This window comes from Rutidosis leptorrhynchoides, chromosome 2 (genome assembly GCF_046630445.1).
Source record: "Rutidosis leptorrhynchoides isolate AG116_Rl617_1_P2 chromosome 2, CSIRO_AGI_Rlap_v1, whole genome shotgun sequence".
NCBI classification, from domain to species: Eukaryota; Viridiplantae; Streptophyta; class Magnoliopsida; order Asterales; family Asteraceae; genus Rutidosis; species Rutidosis leptorrhynchoides.
In genome coordinates, this window is record NC_092334.1 from 415,483,041 (window position 1) to 415,505,571 (window position 22,531).

The window sequence follows — 22,531 nt, forward strand, 5'->3', positions numbered from 1 at the left end:
TACAATTAAAATTTAAACAACTTGTTTACGAGATTGATAAAATGGATTTTTAAATATTACCAACCGAGTAAATGAATCCGTATATAAGGCACGTCTCGCTTTGTTGAACTATAGTCAAAATTGACTTATTGAAATGACTTTTGATAAACTTTTGTATGTCGATCTCGAGCATTAGGATTGTGATACACTATGACCTGACCTAGCTTGATAGACATTTATTGACCAACATATGTTCTCTAGGTTAAGATCTACAATTATTTGGTAATCCGAGTTTCAGTCACATTATGATGAACAACTTTATGTGCTGCTAAGGTGAGTTTCATTTGCTCCCTTTTTAATTGCTTTTGCAATATATATTTTTGGGCTGAGAATACATGCAATTTATTTTAAACGCAATGGATACAAGTACATACTAAATTCTACACTGAGTTTGAACCGAAATTCCCTTAGCTTTGGTAACTAGTAACTGCCAGTTATAAGAACTGGTGGGCGCGAGTAGTTATATATGGATCCATAGGGCTTGACATCCCCGTCCGAGCTAGAGCACTAGCCTTTTAACGGACGTATGCTATTTGAGAAGCATACACGTTGGTTTGCGTGTATTTTTAAGATGATTATACAAAGGGTACAAATTATATATACGTTAAGTTTAGTTACCAGGGTGCACAATTTCGTAGAATATTTTGATAAACGTTTCTGGATGGAACAACTGAAATCTTGTGATCCACTTTTATGTACAAATTATGCAAAACATTAAAACTATGAACTCACCAACCTTTGTGTTGACACTTGTTAGCATGTTTATTCTCAGGTTCCCTAGAAGTCTTTCGCTGTTTGCTTATATGTTAGACAAGCTATGTGCATGGAGTCTTACATGGTATATTTTTCAAGGAAACGTTGCATTCACCAAATCATCACCATGTATATTATTTTGACTGCATTGTCAACGGAAGTACTATTGTAAACTATTATTTACGGTGATTGTCTATATGTAGAAATCATCAGATGTCGAAAACCTTTGATTTAAATATTCATTTATGGTGTGCCTTTTCAAAAGAATGCAATGTTTACAAAACGTATCATATAGAGGTCAAATAACTCGCAATGAAATCAATGAATGGCGTGTTCGTCCATATGGATTTGGAGCGATAGTCACAATACGTGTGCATTTGGTTTCCGAATCATTGGTTGCATTTATGAGATTGAGTATCGTTAAAGATGAACATTTAATGCAGTTTTGATTGTTATAAATGCTAGAATTGATTGATGATATGTGTTTAGTTGTATTCCTCGCTAAATTACCTTTCCAACGATGTATGATATGCATTTTAAGTGTTTACGGTTCATTTGTTGTGTTAAAATGAGTTTTGGCTCGAGACTTGAACACTTGCACCAGCCCAGGTACCAGCTCATGTTGAGTGTCGCGGCGCGGCCATCCTTGGTCACGGCGCGGCATTAGGCGTGTTTAGATTCTGATCAAACTTACACTTTTATGAAAAATATTTGCTATGCTACGCACCTTCGATTTACATGTAACTTGTTCTAACATGCTTATATATGATTAAAAACCTCAGAAAAATAGTTCGGGACCCGACCCGAACGTGTTGACTTTTTCGTTGACTTTGACCCGACCAAAGTTGACTTTTAATCAAATTTAACCAAATATTTGTGCAATCGTTCTAACATGCTTTTATACTTGTATCTTGCATGGAACTTGACAATTTGATTCACATGCTATATAATCGAGTCGTAACGAGCCATAGGACTAATTGAACATCTTTGACCAACCGTGTTTACCGTTATTGATACGACCTACTTGTTTAGGTCAAGACTAGCATTCGTTCTTGCACACGTTATCTTGTGAAGTACTTTATTCACTCGTGCACTCAAGGTGAGATCATAGTCCCACCTTTACTCTTTTAAACTTACATTTGGGATGAGAAAACATAAATGTTTCATTTTACAAAGTGAACACAAGTACAAAAACAAACATTCTACATACGAGTTAGAACAAAAATCCTCAATTCGATTATCATTAGTTACACTTGCCGGGTGTAAGCGAGAACTTATGTTGTATGGCCATATGGGTTTGACAAACCCTCATTCGGACGGTTCGCTACCGTTATTCGGATGAAATATATTTTTGAGAAATAGTGTATGTTCTAACACTACTTTGATGGGGTTCTATGGATGGAAAGTTAAGCCTTGATAATTGGGTGCTCGTGATAACAAATTTTAGAATGGTTTATAATGACGTGAAGATCGTGTCCTCTAATATTTCTCGGATTTAGATTGATTTTATTACACGAATTGGTTGTGATTATATGGTGTTCTTATGATTTCGGATTGATTTCACACATATAGGCAACTTTGTCCTATCCATATAGTAATAGTTCATTGGTAAATCCGGTTCGTTCCACAGGGAGATTGTAGTTTTCAAGGTTTGTAATCGCTAAAAGTTAATCTATTAAAAGGGGGTTTTAGATTAGGCTTTACACTAAACAGAATTTAAAATATAGTAAAAAGTAATACAGTAAAAATAAATAACATTTAAAATGCAGTAAAAGTAAAAATAGAAAGTAAAATAAAGTAAAGTAGTGGTCACTAAAATATGTCCCCTCTGAATTATGGATTGTTTTTAAGTCCGTTTACGATGTTTTAATATATATCCTTATATTTCTTCCGATTTATAAAGATTTAACTAGCTAAAATCAAATCTAACTTTCGTTTCGATCTCGTTCTAGCGAATTAAATTATACCCGACTATTCAAATTGAGATTTAATCCAGTTTTTACTTTCGTTGAAACCAAAATTATAACAGTCTTACCTTATTATAATTACACGATTATATAAACTATAATATTACCCAAACCAACAGATCACACTTCTAAATTGTTGTCAATAATTTGTCCATATGTCCGTCTAGATCACCAAGGTGTTGAAGTATAATTTATGTAAATTTAATGCACTTTCGTTTATCAATTTTAATAAATTATGTGATAGGGGTGAAAATATTAAATTATATAATAATGGGTCGGTGATTAAACTCAATGTTAAAAATAGTCAAAGTTACATCATAAAATTATAAATGGTTCAATCCATTTATCCAGAGGTTCTACATTTTAGTCGCCACTATGGGTATTTAGTTGGACATTATAACGGCGTAAAAATATAAATTACATAAAACAGACATGGTAACAATAATAATAATAATAAATGATAACAATAATAAATAATAAATAACGATAATAACGACGATAATAATAAATATTACGATAACAATAATAATAATAATAATAATAATAATAATAATAACAACGATAATAATAATAATGATAATAATGATAAGTAAAAATAATAATGACAAAGTTGGGAAATTGGAGACTTACAGCGAGTTGAAATGGTAAAAAGTGGTATTGAAATCGTAGCGGTACACGGACCGAAATTCGACTTGAAAACCCGTAAAATAAACGTTACGCTACCCAAACTTGTAGAAATGTAACCACTAAATTAACCTACTCCTACTCCTAAAACTAAATTACATAAAATAAAAATTAAAAACTGAATTTGAAAATATAAAAGAGTGTCTTTGAAGCTCGAGCACAAGCCTGGTATTTATAGAATTTTGGCCTGCTACAGTAACCCATGCGATCGCATGGGTTTTATGCCTATTTCCCATGCGATCGCATGGCCGCCAGATCCAGCTCACATATTTTTTGTACACTAGCTTGTCGACATATTTAATAAATATATATAATATATATATAATTTTATATAATTATATATATTATATTATATTCTTGTGCATAGTTGACTCGTAATTTTGGCTCCGATGTTTCGTACGTTTACGCCCGGTTTATGTCTCAGTTTCGGTTTCTTGAACGTCTTTTCGTATAATTTAATATCGCGTAATTTGCATTCCGTGACTTGCACTTTTGTCAATCTTTAGACGTTTTTCTTCGATAAATTAAACCACTTGGAGTGTTACTTGTACGTTTGAGCATTTTGGACGTTTTCGCCTTTTAAAACTTCGTTTTCGACTTTAAATCTTCAGTTTCGAGCGATCTTCGTCTTTCGTCTTCGCACTTATTTATTTAAACAATTACAACTAAAAATAAGGAAATTACAATTAAAAACATTACATTTTGGAATGATATTGCGACTAAATATATGTTCGTTTGGAGCAATATCAGTTTACTATTATTCAATGATACAAATCTTGTGGTTCATTTGTACCTACTTATTTACTTAAACCTATGATTTCACCAACGTTTTCGTTGACAGATTTCTATATTTTTCTCAGGTCCTTGAACGTTTTTTGATACATGCTTCCGCTCATTATTTTGATACTTGCTTTGGATGTCGAGTATATATGCATACATGGAGCGTCTTTTGGTTACTTTTAAATTGTGTTTTATAGGTTTCACTTGTACTTATAATGTTGTAACGTAACTTATGGTTGAACTAATCTTGTAAACTTTGAAACAATCTTCACATTTGAAATGAATGAGACATATTTTTGGTCAAACGTTGTTTTAAAGACTTATAACCACGTAACGGGACCTAAGTAGACGGCGCCGTCAATGACGATTTTTTCGGGTCACTACAAAGTTAATGGTTCATCGTATGTTCCATAAAACAGTTTCCACAAATTTTTTGTCGAAAATCAGTTCTCAAAACCGTTTATCAGTAATCGGTATTTCGAAAAACAGTATTCAGAAATCAGTAAACATTTACCAGTTTAAACCACCAAGGTTTAATCTCAAAAGTTTGCATATAGCAAATGCTAAGTAATAAACTGTTTGTAATCAGCGATGTCAAGTTTCAACTGTATGTGACATCAAAAACTTCTTTTTGTTTTATATGTTTGTAGACATTACCATGTCTAGTTTCTAGTTTGTAAACATCAAGCTTAAGTAACATTAATCGTAAGTTAGGCCACGAGATTTCTGAAATAAAATCATCGTAAAAAGTATACATTATCATGAGCACTTGATTATAAAGCTTTAACCCTGCGGATAGCTAAAGCGCTACACGTCTTCCCTTTACCCTTTCTAAGCATACACTGATCGGTGTACAAGTTACAACAGAATAAGAACCTCGTAGGTTGAGGCGAGGTTTGTCAAACCTAACGGTACCGTCCCTATAAGTCGAGCTTACATAAAGTAATTAATATAATCAAACTAAGGGATTTCTGATCTGAACTCATATGTATATGTTTAAGTTACTCGTGCCTAATATGTAAAACAGTTGTAAAAATAGTTTAAGAAATAGTTCAAAAGTAGCATGTATCTCATCCCAAAAATGTTAAAGAAAATGGGACTGTAGACTCACCTTAGCAAAAGCACTGAAAACCTCTTAGTAAAAACTGTAATGTATTCGAACAATCACGAACGAAAAATGCAACCAAGTCAAATAGGTCATATTAAGTAAATACATAGGTCACACTATGTCAACCCATAGTGTACGCATAGTCCTAGTGCTCAGACTGACTTAATATGCAAGTAAAAGTCAACTAGTCCAAGCAAGTCAACAAAAGTCAACCAAAAGTCAACTCGGTCAAAGTGGTCAACTAAATTCAAACATCTCAGTAGGTCATGCAATCATGGTCAACATGTCATTCCTAAGTCAAGTAACATGTTACAGCTCATAGTTCAACAATTTGCACGTTCGCAGTTTAACGCATGTCCTTGAAAATACTCGCATCATAAAAACAACGAGTACAACTCTTAGCACATAATTCATGAAAACATGGAAAACTCCAGATCACAACTAGACTCAAAATTAATTACAAAAATTCTGGCCAAGGCTTCATACGATGTCTACAAGTCAGGTTTCAGAAAAGGTATAGGTACCGTTTACCAAATCAGTTTCAGCATGCACATCAGTTTTAGAACATTTCTCATTTAATATTGAAAATATCTTTTGATGAACGGCCAATTGGAGATGACTAAAAACACTCCAAAATTTTAGTGATAAAATAATCAAAGACATTCATTTAGTCAATTAGTAAAAATTTGCCGATCTTTACAGACCCTTCAGTTTTAGTCAACAAACAGACATATCATTTGGTCAAGCTTATAACTCATGGAAATCACGTTTTCAGAAGTTAGAATGCAAATGAAATACACTAAGGAACATATAAACTAACATATTCTAGAATATCAAAGCCTCAATCAATTTCTAGTTCACTCTAGGTCATTTTGTGTAACTTCGAAAACAGTTTCAGCACACTATAAAACACGAATCTTCGTTTTGACACACCGAGAGCATTACAAAAGCTTTTGACGCAAATCTTAAGTCTAACTTGCATGATTTTTAACAAGGATTACAATGGTACACATTTCAATAGCTAATTCACAAAGCACATAATCCAGAAAATTCGTACATCATGCAAAACCCTAACGACAACTTCGTTTAATCATAAACTTGAGGATACGATAACGAAAACATGCAAAATCAAAGTCCAAACTTATTAATTTTTTGAGATCTATCCCTCTAGATATAATACAAAATCAGTACATAAACTAATTTGATCAGATTCATAACATAAAAATTCGTGATTCATAGCAACGACAACAATCGAGCAATTTAACGACTAACGACAACTCTAATCGCATGTAATTGAGCACTAGACATCAATACACTATGTAATTTACATAAAAACTGATATAATAAAATTTAGGTTATGAATTATACCTCAATCAATTAATTAGTTTATACTATCGTGTAGAGGATGATTAAGGCTATCACTTTCGTGTAGAACGCAAGAGCAAATAATCAAAATTGAATGGAGGAGGATGATGATGATGAAGTCGAAGATGGAGAGGGGCTTTGGGGCTGAAAATTTCGTGACTTAGGGTTATGGGTAGAAGAGTTGTGATTAAATGCCTTTTTATACCTAATTCCTTAATTAGTTTAGGGCCTAAATCACCAGCTAGCAACATGGGCTCAATTTAATCACCTAAATGGGTGGGGTTAGGGGGATTTCGGCCATGAGGATCCAAGAGGGAGTCCGTGGGCTTGTCTTGACTAGTTGATGCATTCCTTGTGTAGCCCGTTAGGTGTCGTTAACCAAAAACGCAAACCGGAACGTTAAACGTCAATTTCTCGCGTTTGTAATCTATATAAATTCTAATAAATTGAAAGTATGTTTAAAACATAATAATAATTATATAATATAATCATTAAAATTAAATTACATTATGCTTTGGTTTGCTAGTATGCTAAGTGTGGTTCGTTTCTAGTTGCCGTTAACTGTACCGGGTTCCCGAAACGTTAACTGATCGTTAAAACGCATTCCAACAAGTTTAATTCATTAAATATATAATAAATCAAATATGTTTTTCTTAAAGTTAATAATTATTAAAAATAATTATTTAATCAAAAATCGAACGTTTCACACTCTCACGAGACCTCTGTTGCAGTTTTCAAAACCGTATCGTTTTCTCAGTATTTCAAAACATGAAATAGGTTTTCCAGCTAATATAAATCATATATTAGTTATATTAGTTCATCATGGACTCAAGTATGCATTTAATTAAATTAAATACACAAAATTCAAGTAAGTTCCGTTAAATAACTTAACGGGCAGATAACGAAGCTTAACGGAAATAGCAGGGTTGTTACAACTGCGAATCCCTATTGAGGCCTAGCACGGTACACTCCGACACTTCTCTAGACGTAACACCACCGGAGCTTCCTCGGGCGCCAGTAAAAATCCCCCACTTAAGATTCAGCTCCACACTATCACCGCCAAGATGATAATATCCCGTGGAATTGTCACTCCACACACATGATCAATCTCACCATAGGTCATAAACATCAAATCACCACAAATTCACTTCAGGCTCTCAGATCCGACATACATAATCACTTGAGATGTCATACACACGACAACATCGCACCTTCGTGCCATAATCACAATTAACAGCCCTTCGTCGTTCTCAAAGCGAACTCCACCAAAGTCCTATATACGCCTCTAAGCCTAGGCATATGCCACTCCGCTTAATTAGTCATGCTTCTCAGTCGAGATCACCCGACTTTCCACTCAACGAACCTTATCAACCATTTGTCACTCTCATGGAGAAGAGTGACCAATCTGACACAATAATTGCGTCGACCGCAATATCAACACTTCATCATAACTTTTGACCTAACCGACCATTAAGTTCATCACAGGCTAACCTGTCATCTCTACCCGTCTATCACTTAAGAACAACAAGATTCACTCATCCGTCGCTTCATAAGAAGTATTTACCGCAATGTTCTTAAAATTCGACTTTCACAACTGTCGAATTACTTTCACCCGTCGATCACAATTGTAATCTCCGCTACTTCCAAGGGTATCTCACGGGCACCCTAAGCATAAATGATCACACCTCACTGGAGTTGAACATTATAATAGCAGGTATAAGAAGGCACCTAACACAGTGTCATGCAGACTCCCACCATAATCTACTGAGATTTAGAAACTCGATCTTTGGGTTCCATACACCCGATGTCACCCATCTCTCCACAATAATGACCCGAAGTCATACCTACCAGACAAACCCGGTACATTTTCTTAACAAAAGCTCCTAGCGATTCACCCGCTACCTGCAATTTCCACAAGGCCAAACGATATAGCCTAACGAAACCTTTCATCTAACACTAAAGAGATGCTTGAAAGCACCAAGACTTACACCCTTCTACCCATCGACGCAACCACTTCTATAAGGGATATTCCATTAGGAATGTTACCCTACATTCCTCAAAACGCTAACACACTAACGCAATCATCATCATACTGGTCCTACTCCCATGATTTAACGATCCGAAGACTCCTCGATTCACCAATTCCAAGGTGACGCATAACTAGAATCATTACACGATTCTCTAATCATACACTCTACCGAGCGTAACCCAATACTACAATCATTAGACTTGTTTCATCCTAATACGGAGTTCAAGTCCTCGTCGCACACACACGCACACATCAATCGGGCATCCTAGTTACGATGGGTAACTACAATCAATGACAATCTCAATAGTGTACCCACTACCTAGGGTGACTAAACACGCACTAAACTCGTGAGTCCACCCACTCACCTTAGACAACCAAATCCACCGTAACATCTCCCGACTCACAATGAACTCAATGTGACAACAAGAACATCTCCCGAGACAACTATATCCTAGGAACTAATAAAAGATTCCTAATTCGTCCTAAATCTACCCCAACCATGTTACGTTTTCTCCGTTCGGTACTCATCACGTTATGTTTGGTGTCAAGATATACAATCGTAATAATGCGATCAATTACTATTAATTTTGCGTAACTTACCATTTCTACATAGCCACGCAAAGTACCTTACTCGGACTAGCACAACATTCACACAATACCACTATTACCTTCGAACAATCGAAGTCCCATCATTAGACTGGACAATCTAAAATTCCTGAACACCCGAGCCCCACCACTGGACTCACACTAAGACATCATACACAATATATATAGTATAATAATATATACATATACGTACACCACAACAACTAGTCAACCTACTACCTAGGTGACTATCACCAAAATAACCTCCAAGTCCGCCTACTTACATTAGGCACTACCTATCTAAGGCACGATTCCGCAAAGTTAAGGCCCCACATAATCCCCCATTGGACAATAGACAAGTCTTAGTTAGCGTATCTACTCTAAGGCACTAACTATTTCAAGAGCAACCTGTATTCCTACAAGTCTCGCATATAATTCCTCCACAAATCAGTCTAAGTCTAGGCACCTATCAAAAAGTTACCTTGATCCCTTAGACCATGCTCTGATACCACTTGAAACAACCCGATTTCGTTTACCAAAAACAAAGCACTATATTTTTATAAGTTAGATCCCATTAAAACGTTCATAAAACATAACATTTCCAACTATGTTTTAACCAAAAACATAATATCATAACGATACATTTAACAATTTATAATGACCCTTGGTACACAAATGACATACTACAAAAGCATTTGTAATAATGACCCAATCATATAAAATACGAGTTAATACTCAATAACTCAACTCGATACCAAGAGCATAATCCCGGGGACTACTAAATCCCCAATCCGCGTCCAAATATCCAAAAGCTACCCCATCGAGCCCAAGCGCTCCTACGCATCTAGTCTAACAACTAGCTAGCTTCACAATCACAATACCTATAAAAAGGTAAACAACGAGCGGGGTAAGCATAAAGCTTAGTGAATGCAATAATTATACATATACATATATAATCTACTTACTTGCAAACACTTACACAATACCGCAAACGAGCAAGCAATTTAACAACCATGCAATCACAATGCATAAACCAAATATCCACAATTCACTATAAGCTAGCATCACCAATAGCATATATTCATCACAATATAAAATGCTAAATAAGTAACACACACACAATATGGTTAACCATACCCACACTATGGTGCTACCGAATCTTTGATTCACACTATACATCACATGCAATGGCGCTACCGGCTCTTTGGTTCACGCCACTACGCATTTGTCATGATGCTACCAGCTCTTTGGTTCGCATCATAACACTGAGTCATACTCACGCTAAAGTGCTACCGGTTCTTTGGTTCACACCCTAACAACTCATGCTATAGTGCTACTGACGCTTCAGTTCACACTACAACACATGTGCCATGATGCTACCGGCTCTTTGGTTCACATCATACCACCCATTCGCACATGCTATGGCACTACTGGCTCTTTGGTTCATACTATAACATGATCTCCGTTCTCAAATCCGAGCAAGTAACCACCTATATCACACACATGCATAATATACACATAAATATACATTCTCTAAAAGAGAATCTGACACAAACATCCCTTAGTCGAGGGATCACACCTTGCTCGCCAAAACCGCCCATTTAAGACTTAATGGACACAACCAATTGCCACTTTGGGTGGTAATTCAAACTCACTCTACAAAGTTTAATTTAACCTAAATTATACTTGACACCAATTAGACCAACATAGGTCTTAACTCTAGATTACTACTTAGGTAGTGATCCTTTCAATACGCCGTATACACCAAAATCACAACACGTGTAATATTGACCCATATTGTAGTTGACCACGTTTGACTTATGTTAAAGTATCATTTTAGCCCAAAATTACTTCTAACGAGTAATTACATCCAAAATCGTCATTTAACACTTAACACAAGTGTTTAAATATTCATTTGACCAAAACTAGTGTCATCATCAACTTTGACCCAATTCAATTTACCCATTTTGACACAAGTCACAAAAACGCCCATAATCACTAACGGCTAGTGATTATATTTCCAAAACACCAGTTAACACCTAAACCAAGTATTTACATACTTGATTCACCAAAACTTGACTCAAATCTTAGTTTGACACTAAATCAAAGTCAACACCCATTTTGACCAACAACATGTTCTTAAAAACATCAAATTTACACACACACTATCAATCTAGTGATTAGCACCCGAAACCATGACCAAATTTGTCATCTAACCCTAAATCTACAATCATTAAGTTTACATATACTAACAATACTCAAAACCCCGAAATTTCACAAGAAAAGGGGTTTATAACTCTAACTAGCAGCTAGATACATCAAAGAGACCCAAGTTGTGACGATCGCTCCAAATCCATATGGACGAATACGTCATTCATCGATTTCATTGCAAGGTATTTGACCTCTATATGATACGTTTTATAAACATTGCATTCTTTTGAAAAGGTATACCATAATGAATATTTAAATCCAAGGTTTTCGATATCTGATGATTTCTACATATAGACAATCACCGTAAATAATAGTTTACAATAATACTTCCGTTGACAATGCAGGAAAAATTGATACATGATGATGGTTTTGTGAATGCAACGTTTTCTTGAATAAAGCATGTATGACTCCATGCACAAAGCTTGTCTAACATATAAGCAAACAGCGGAAAGACTTCTAGGGAACCTGAGAATAAACATGCTAACAAGTGTTAACACAAAGGTTGGTGAGTTCATAGTTTTAATGTATCGCATAATCTGTATATAAAGGTGGATCACAAGATTTCAGTTGTTTCATCCAGAAACGTTTATCAAAATATTCTACGAAATTGAGCACCCTGGTAACTAAACTTAACGTATATATAATAAGTACCCATGTTTTAACATACATGAAACCAACATGTACAATACACGCAAACCAACGTGTACTAAACTCAAATAGCATACGTCTGTTTTATAGTTCAGGCTAGGGTTTCTATACCTGGAACAGACGGGGATGTCAAGCCCTATGGATCCATATACAACTACTCGCGCCCACCAGTTCTTATAACTGGCAGTTACTAGTTACCAAAGCTAAGGGATTTTCGGTTCAAACTCAGTGTAGAATTAAGTATGTACTTGTATCCATTGCATTTAAAATAAAGTGCATGTATTCTCAGCCCAAAAATATAGATTGCAAAAGCAATGAAAAAGAGATCTATAAACTCACCTTAGCAGCACATAAAGTCGTTCACCGAAATGTGACCGAAACTCGAAATACCAAATAATCGTAGATCTCAACCTAGAGAACATATGTTAGTCAATAAATGTCTGTGATGACCCGGGAATTTCTGACCAAATTTAAACTTTAATCTGTATATGTTTCCGACACGATGAGCAAAGTCTGTAATATTGAGTCTCGAAAATTTTGGAACTATGTTCATATATTCAATTACCATTTGACTTCGACCAATCCCGACAATTCACGAACAATTATTTAAAAATAAATATGTATATATATATATATATATATATATATATATATATATATATATATATATATATATATATATATATATATATATATATATATATATATATGAGTGCATAAATAATAATTAGAGGTATTAAATAAAGTATTATATGAATTGATGTTTTGAGTTAATAATTAAATTGTTAGTTAATATATATTTAAGCAAATATAATGTAATTCGAAAATTAATTGTTTTAGATTCATATAGGAAACAATGATGACACTCGAATATCATTCAAATGATTATTTTTACAAACTTATTCAATTTTAAAATAAACGGTGATTCGAAAAAGAGATCTATAAATTTTAGGCTTACTAAAAATGTATTTAGGGCTTAGTCATTAAATTTTAACACTTTTTATATTTTACCCAAAAATGAGAGGGACAGTTGATGTAATTTTATTTAACAATTTAAGGATCGGATTTTATACCATAATGACCAAAATAAAAATAAAGTTAATTTAAAATTTTAGGATTTTTTTCTCGAAGACTTTTATCCGCCCCTAATTTCAAATAGTGCACGATACCCGTTATTTGAAGAGTGTCGGCAGAGGAAAAATATATGTATGTCCCCTGGTTACTGTCATCCACTTATTGATTAAAATAATAATAATAATTATGATAAATATTAAATATTATAAATATTACATAATATATATCTATATATCTGTACGTATGTGTAACAAGAGGTGAGAGGAGAAAACTATCGGCTACCTCCTCACCACCGCCGCTGCCACCACCCTACTTCCGGTCACCATAACCACCGGCCTCCACCCATAACAACCACTACTCGCCGCCACCTTCACCGGTCACCATGATAACACCCATCATAAAATCAATCACCTCGGTCGTCCACCTCTATCCACCATCACGGTTACTTTCACTGGCCACCCAAGAACCACCGGTTATAATCATAACACACCACCACAGTCACCACATCACCTCCGTGAACAACCATCGATCACCACCACTAACCAACATCTCCATCTCTTTATACATCTCTCTCTCTCTCTCTCTTTAATATTCTATTTATCTGATATTGAAAACCACCATCCACCACAAGTTATAAAGCTGAAATTATATTCATGAATCATTCGTAAACCACTGCTACTGTAGCTGCTGTATTGTTGGGGTTACATCTGTAAAACATACCCACACGACCCATTAATCTACTACTGTGTAATTCTTTCCTGTCCAAGATAAATCATCAAACTATCACCTGCAAAATTCTCCATCTTCTTGATCTATATTCGAAAACCAACAACAAACCTACTATTATATTACTCGATCAGGTTTACTGCTTTTCTGTTTCTTTTTCTACTACTTCATGTCCGATTGAACAACGTAAACATAGGACAATTACTGCTGCTACGTCAGTTTCTGTTCAAAACCTCAAACCATCGAAACCCAGTTAAAAAGATGAGGAATAGTGAAAATTTAATGATGATGATCCAATAGTAATGACGTGATGATAAATGATGGTAATGGAAAATGAAGATGCTACGTGAATGACAAATGATATTGATGATGGTTCTGTGATGACTCTATGATGATGAAGATGTCACGAAGGAAGTAATAAAATGATGAAACGATTTGATGCATGATGGTGATGATGTTATGTGATGTTGGTGATCACGATTGATGTATAAGATGATGATGATGATGGCGAGCAAAATGATGCATGATGAAGAAACCGAATATAATGATGGTGATTATGAATGATAACGGTGCTTATTATGATGATGAGAATAAGAAACAATGAAAGAAATCGAATGATGTTACTGGATTAATTATTTGGGCTTCACAAATTTATGATATGTTGGGCTTATGAGATGTAATAGATCAAAATAAATGGGTTCAGTTTTGGAAGAAAATGAGAAAAACGGAAATACGGGTTTTATTAATTAAAACGCAAATTAATTCAGATAATACGAACTAGAGGAATGGTTGGGCTTGTGATTGGAGAACGAGAGGTCGCGGGTTCGAGCCCGGTCTGGGGCGATTTTTTTTTAGAAAAGCTATTAAAGGGTATAATCCTTTTATTATTCTTGTTATTATTATTATTATTATTATTATTATTAATATTATTATTATTATTATTATTATTATTATTATTATTATTATTATTATTATTATTATTATTATTATTATTATTATTATTATTAGAGACATTATTGCTATTTTTTATCACTATTATTTTTACTACTATAAATATTATTATCATCAGTATTATTATTATTGATATTATCATTATAATCAGACACAACTTTTATTACTATTGATGTAAAAAAAAAATATTTACAAGTAACATTACATATGAATTAATTATATTAACAATATTTAAATAAATATTCAAATATATAATCAATTAGGTATTTTAAAAATATATAGATATAAAACTATACAAATAATAATCATTTTCAAATATATATATATATATATATATATGTATATATATATATATATATATGTATATATATATATATATATATATATATATATATACAAATTAAATATATAATATATAAAGTTATAATATATGAAATTGTTCGACTACGTGTATGTGTTCTAATATATATATGAACAATATAGGTTCGTGAATCCAAGGCCAACCCTACAATTGTTCAATGTCGTCATATGTATTTTTACTACAAAATACAGTATAGTGAGTTCCATTATTCTCTTTTTAAATGCTTTTGCAATATATATTTTTGGGACTGAGAATACATGCGCTGTTTTTTATAAATGCTTTACGAAATAGACACAAGTAATCGAAACTACATTCTATGGTTGGATTATCTAATCGAATATGCCCTTTTTATTAAGTCTGGTAATCTAAGAATTAGGGAACAGACACCCTAATTGAGGCGAATCCTAAAGATAGATCTATCGGGCCCAACAAGCCCCATCCAAAGTACCGGATGCTTTAGTACTTCGAAATTTATATCATGTCCGAAGGAGGATCCCGGAATGATGGGGATATTCTTATATGCATATTGTTAATATCGGTTACCAGGTGTTCAATCCATATGAATGATATTTTTGTCTCTATGCATGGGACGTATGTTTATGAGAAATGGAAATATGAAATCTTGTGGTCTATTAAAATTATGAAATGATTATTTATGTTAAACTAATGAACTCACCAACCTTTTGGTTGACACTTGAAAGCATGTTTATTCTCAGGTGTGAAAAAAACCTTCCGCTGTGCATCTTGCTCATTTTAAGGACAATACCTGGAGTCGATCATCGCTCTGGAATCAAAGGTTGATGACTTCGTCCGGATGGATTAGGACGGGTCTTCACAGTTGGTATCAGAGCGGTGGTCTTAGCGAGCCAGGTCTACATTAGTGTGTCTAACTGATAAGTCGTTAGGATGCATTAGTGAGTCTGGACTCCGACCGTGTCTGCATGTCAAAAGTTTTGCTTATCATTTCGTGTCAAAAATTTCCTGCTTATCATTCTTAGGGAATCACTTGCTTATCATTCTTAGTCTAGACACGTTTTACTGCATTGACTGCATGAATATTGTATAGACAAAATTCTTATCTTAGCGTATCTACTACTTTATATCTTAGCGTATCTGTTACCGTAACTTTGCCTGACAACTTCCGTAGATTCCTCCGTAACTTATGGGATTTTAGTATTATATATGCATATGTAAATTATGTATTGCAGGGTACTAATCTACATCCTATAATCTATTTCTTATCGAAAATCCTTCATCTGATCATACGAGATGAATCCTGCAACCAGTTCGAGTCCCTCAGATTCTGATAGCTATTCCGATAGTTATTCCGACAGCTATTCCGACATAGATGTTCACCTAAGCTCCGAAAACAGCGTCATCGGCATGAATCAACCAATCAGCCATTATCAATTCATCTGATGGGTTCGTAGTCGACTTAATTAATGGAAACGCACAGAAGGCAATCCCTTCCATCAACCGAATTCACCTCTTGACAATGAACCTGAAGCGTTTACCGACGAACCTGTTCGAGACACCATTTTCAGTCTCATTTCCAGGGTAACTCGACAAGATTATATTCTATCCACAATTCTGAACCTATTTCATCCGCTCGTTCCGACCGACAATCATCCCGAAGTAATAGGTCAACGAACTTCGCGCTCGAATAATCGATTCAGAGAATATGGTGCAAAATGTACCAGCTTCAGCAACATCACCGGCACCAACAGTACCATCAATAACAGCACCAGTACCATCAACAATCCATGCTTCAATATCACCATCTGTACTTCGAGTATGATCTTCGTTCTACGTATCGTTCTACTTCATTTATCTTCGTTCGACATGGAGAATATGTAATCTCTAAAGTTTTAGAGATTATTTATTCTAGTTCCAACCGAAAAGCAAATGAGTTTAATATCATATTAACTCATTAAATCCATGAATACATCTGAAGAAAATATATATGTATATATGTTTTCATAAAGATTGTAATTAAAAATTCTCTTGTACAAACTGTTAATGGTGAAAATATTTTAACGGGTAGGTAATACCCGAGGAATATTTAAATTTCACATTAATAAGTTACATTGTACTTTCTTCGAATCTGTTTTAACAGTCATATACTATCCTACTTACATTCACCGATATACAAATCCGTTCACCACCGAATAACCATATTCATCCAAATACATATTTGGATTTTGACATATCAGAATCCAACAAGTGGCATAATGAAGAAGTAATGGACACAATAAAAATTGATTAGAAACAGATTAATTAAAAATATGAAATTCTATTAAGAATCCACGCTGACAAAATCCTAGCTAACTGTTAATTCCGTATTACCATTTAATTATCGCAATTTATTTATCGTAGTTTATTTATCGCAATTTACATTCTCGCAATTTTATTTATCGTCATTTAATTTCTGTTATTTACTTTACGCACTATATTTATCGTCATTTAATTTCTGTTATTTATTTTACGCACTTTAAATATCGGGACATGTATACAAGGTTTTGACATATCATATCGATGCATCTATATATATTATTTGGAATCACCATAGACACTCTATATGCAGTAATGATCGAGTTCTCTATACAGGGTTGAGGTTGATTCTCAAATAATATATATACTTTGAGTTGTGATCGAGTCTGAGACATGTACACGGGTCATGATATTTAGTAATCAATTCGAATATTATATATTAAGTTATATATGAATTACTGGACTGTTACTGTGGAATATCAACTGTGGACTACCAACACTGGACAATTAAAATGAATTAAAATATTGATTATAACATATGAAACTAAACAATTCTTCAAGTTTGCCACTTGATTTCATCCTAAACCTCATTTGTATCTTGACGATTACAATCTGCATTCAAACCTTTCATGATTCTTGAAAACATCTCAATCAATAGGATGAATCAACTGCACTTCATCTACGGAAGGAAAGATTTATGCATATAGTTATGCACCTGAGAAACTCTCGACAATTGAGTAAAAGTTTAACACGTAGCCGCATCAGATTCTTTGGCATTTATTAGCAAAAATAACTTTGCGATCCCTTTTCAAAGAAGCCAATTTTGTCACAGCTCCAGCAAGTCAGCTTCGACCTTTCATTCGAAGTAGCTTTACTATAATTCAGATATATACAATTACCCTTTTGATACCGGAGAATTCTTTTATATTCCACCATACTACCAGCAGACATACCAGCAACCTCGTTGCTTCTTGACTTGAATCTCTCTGACAAATCATTATATTTATTCATTGAAACCCTATCATATAACCATTCACATCTTGTAACGAGAACTACCATACCAATTACCGGGAACCAGCAATCAGTACTTTGAAAACTCACAGCATATCTACATCAACAGTTATATGTATGACATTTATCTCTTAGAATTATGATCTCTCATTCTGAAATTCTGAAAAGCACTCAGTCACAAATCAATACTATAAATGTTGAAAAAGTTGAATGAAGCAGCAGAAACCATAGACAACAGTAAACGACCTTAATCATCGAAAGTTTGATGATAAACAACAGTATGTTGGAAAAGCTTAGAAAAGTTGAAACTGGAAAACGGATTGAGCTAACCACGAAGGAGAACAAGGACAAATACAAGGACCATACCATATATTCAAAGAATACAGGATCCGATGAAACCTTCAACGAATATCTCGCTCCGTACTCATGTTAAAATCTTGCGGAAAATCTTCCTCATCAACCATCGAACTTAGAAATTCCAAAATATCATCATAAATATCTTCGATATTTCTGAAGATATTTTCATAAATATTCTCGTCCGAAATTATTTATCTCTTCATGCTATCTATATTACATCATAAAGGAAACTACTTTAGTTTCTAAATTTCTTTAAAAATTCGAGTTTAAATTATGAATGTTTTTGAAATGGTGTTGGGAACTGATGCATGAGTTAGTATAATATAATGACACTTGATCAACGTGATTATATTACAGTAAGTCATGCTGAGTTTCTAATGGGACGTGATGATTCATAGATCATAACGTCATCATGTGCCATGTTACATAACTCTTTCATTCTACTCAACTCCTGAACAAATCAAGAAAATGTATTCTTGATGGTTCTATCTTCCGTGATGTTGATAAATTTGAAAATCAAATCATGCTATCACGTTCCTTCCTGCTTAGAACATTATAATCATTCGAAACTCTATATCTACAAATTCTGGACCATTATTCGCTTGACTTGAAGTCGGGAAGAGAAAACAAAAGCATAGAGCTTTGAAATTTAAGGGAGAATATAAATCCTGATAGCAACACATAAATTACAAACCGTATATATCAATGTTTATAGCAACATAAATACATGGGAGAATTAAAAACATTATAATCCCAAGGGCGAAGTAGGAGAAAGCAGATTCCTCTGGTGGAAGTTGGAAAAAGAGAATGATTGTTGTGATAGTAAGGATGAGGACAAGGATCAGAACTGGATTAAACATTTTCAGAATCTTTTGGATGTATGAAACAAGAAAGAAAGTATAGGAATGGTGAGGATAATGGAACGGAAGAGTTTAATTTATAATGGAAATATCAGACAGAGTAATCGAAGCAGATCACTGTATTTAATTAGAAAGATCTTAATTTCCTTATTCGCCGAAGAATCAGATCTTATAGATTTCCAAGATTTCCTTTTAAATCCCTTGAATTCTGGAATTCAACCAAGACAATATCAAAAGTTAAGACGCTCCTTATTTTCTAAATTCAAACGTGACCACGTCAAAGGTTAAGACGCACCTTATATTTTTGAATTCAACCTTGACTCTGTCAAAAGTTAAGATGAACCTTTACTTTCCTATTTCATTTTTTGGTGATAGCTTCATTCGTACTCTTCGAATAATCGAGTTATTTTTATCCATATTGTTCAATGATGATAAAACTCAATTTATCAACTCATATTCGTTATGAAAACATTCTTATTGTTAGCCATGACGACCACAATCAAATTTCGGGACGAAATTTCTTTAACGGGTAAGTACTGTGATGACCCGGGAATTTCTGACCAAATTTAAACTTTAATCTGTATATGTTTCCGACACGATGAGCAAAGTCTGTAATATTGAGTCTCGAAAATTTTGGAACTATGTTCATATATTCAATTACCATTTGACTTCGACCAATCCCGACAATTCACGAACAATTATTTAAAAATAAATATGTATATATATATATATATATATATATATATATATATATATATATATATATATATATATATATATATATATATGAGTGCATAAATAATAATTAGAGGTATTAAATAAAGTATTATATGAATTGATGTTTTGAGTTAATAATTAAATTGTTAGTTAATATATATTTAAGCAAATATAATGTAATTCGAAAATTAATTGTTTTAGATTCATATAGGAAACAATGATGACACTCGAATATCATTCAAATGATTATTTTTACAAACTTATTCAATTTTAAAATAAACGGTGATTCGAAAAAGAGATCTGTAAATTTTAGGCTTACTAAAAATGTATTTAGGGCTTAGTCATTAAATTTTAACACTTTTTATATTTTACCCAAAAATGAGAGGGACAATTGATGTAATTTTATTTAACAATTTAAGGATCGGATTTTATACCATAATGACCAAAATAAAAATAAAGTTAATTTAAAATTTTAGGATTTTTTTCTCGAAGACTTTTATCCGCCCCTAATTTCAAATAGTGCACGATACCCGTTATTTGAAGAGTGTCGGCAGAGGAAAAATATATGTATGTCCCCTGGTTACTGTCATCCACTTATTGATTAAAATAATAATAATAATTATGATAAATATTAAATATTATAAATATTACATAATATATATCTATATATCTATACGTATGTGTAACAAGAGGTGAGAGGAGAAAACTATCGGCTACCTCCTCACCACCGCCGCTGCCACCACCCTACTTTCGGTTACCATAACCACCGGCCTCCACCCATAACAACCACTACTCGCCGCCACCTTCACCGGTCACCATGATAACACCCATCATAAAATCAATCACCTCGGTCGTCCACCTCTATCCACCATCACGGTTACTTTCACTGGCCACCCAAGAACCGCCGGTTATAATCATAACACACCACCACAGTCACCACATCACCTCCGTGAACAACCATCGATCACCACCACTAACCAACATCTCCATCTCTTTATACATCTCTCTCTCTCTCTTTAATATTCTATTTATCTGATATTGAAAACCACCATCCACCACAAGTTATAAAGCTGAAATTATATTCTTGAATCATTCGTAAACCATTGCTACTGTAGCTGCTGTATTATTGGGGTTACATCTGTAAAACATACCCACACGACCCATTAATCTACTACTGTGTAATTCTTTCCTGTCCAAGATAAATCATCGAACTATCACCTGCAAAATTCTCCATCTTCTTGATCTATATTCGAAAACCAACAACAAACCTACTATTATATTACTCGATCAGGTTTACTGCTTTTCTGTTTCTTTTTCTACTACTTCATGTCCGTTTGAACAACGTAAACATAGGACAATTACTGCTGCTACGTCAGTTTCTGTTCAAAACCTCAAACCATCGAAACCCAGTTAAAAAGATGAGGAATAGTGAAAATTTAATGATGATGATCCAATAGTAATGACGTGATGATAAATGATGGTAATGGAAAATGAAGATGCTACGTGAATGACAAATGATATTGATGATGGTTCTGTGATGACTCTATGATGATGAAGATGTCACGAAAGAAGTAATAAAATGATGAAACGATTTGATGCATGATGGTGATGATGTTATGTGATGTTGGTGATCACGATTGATGTATAAGATGATGATGATGGCGAGCAAAATGATGCATGATGAAGAAACCGAATATAATGATGGTGATTATGAATGATAACGGTGCTTATTATGATGATGAGAATAAGAAACAATGAAAGAAATCGAATGATGTTACTGGATTAATTATTTGGGCTTCACAAATTTATGATATGTTGGGCTTATGAGATGTAATAGATCAAAATAAATGGGTTCAGTTTTGGAAGAAAATGAGAAAAACGGAAATACGGGTTTTATTAGTTAAAACGCAAATTAATTCAGATAATACGAACTAGAGGAATGGTTGGGCTTGTGATTGGAGAACGAGAGGTCGCGGGTTCGAGCCCGGTCTTGGGCGATTTTTTTTAGAAAAGCTATTAAAGGGTATAATCCTT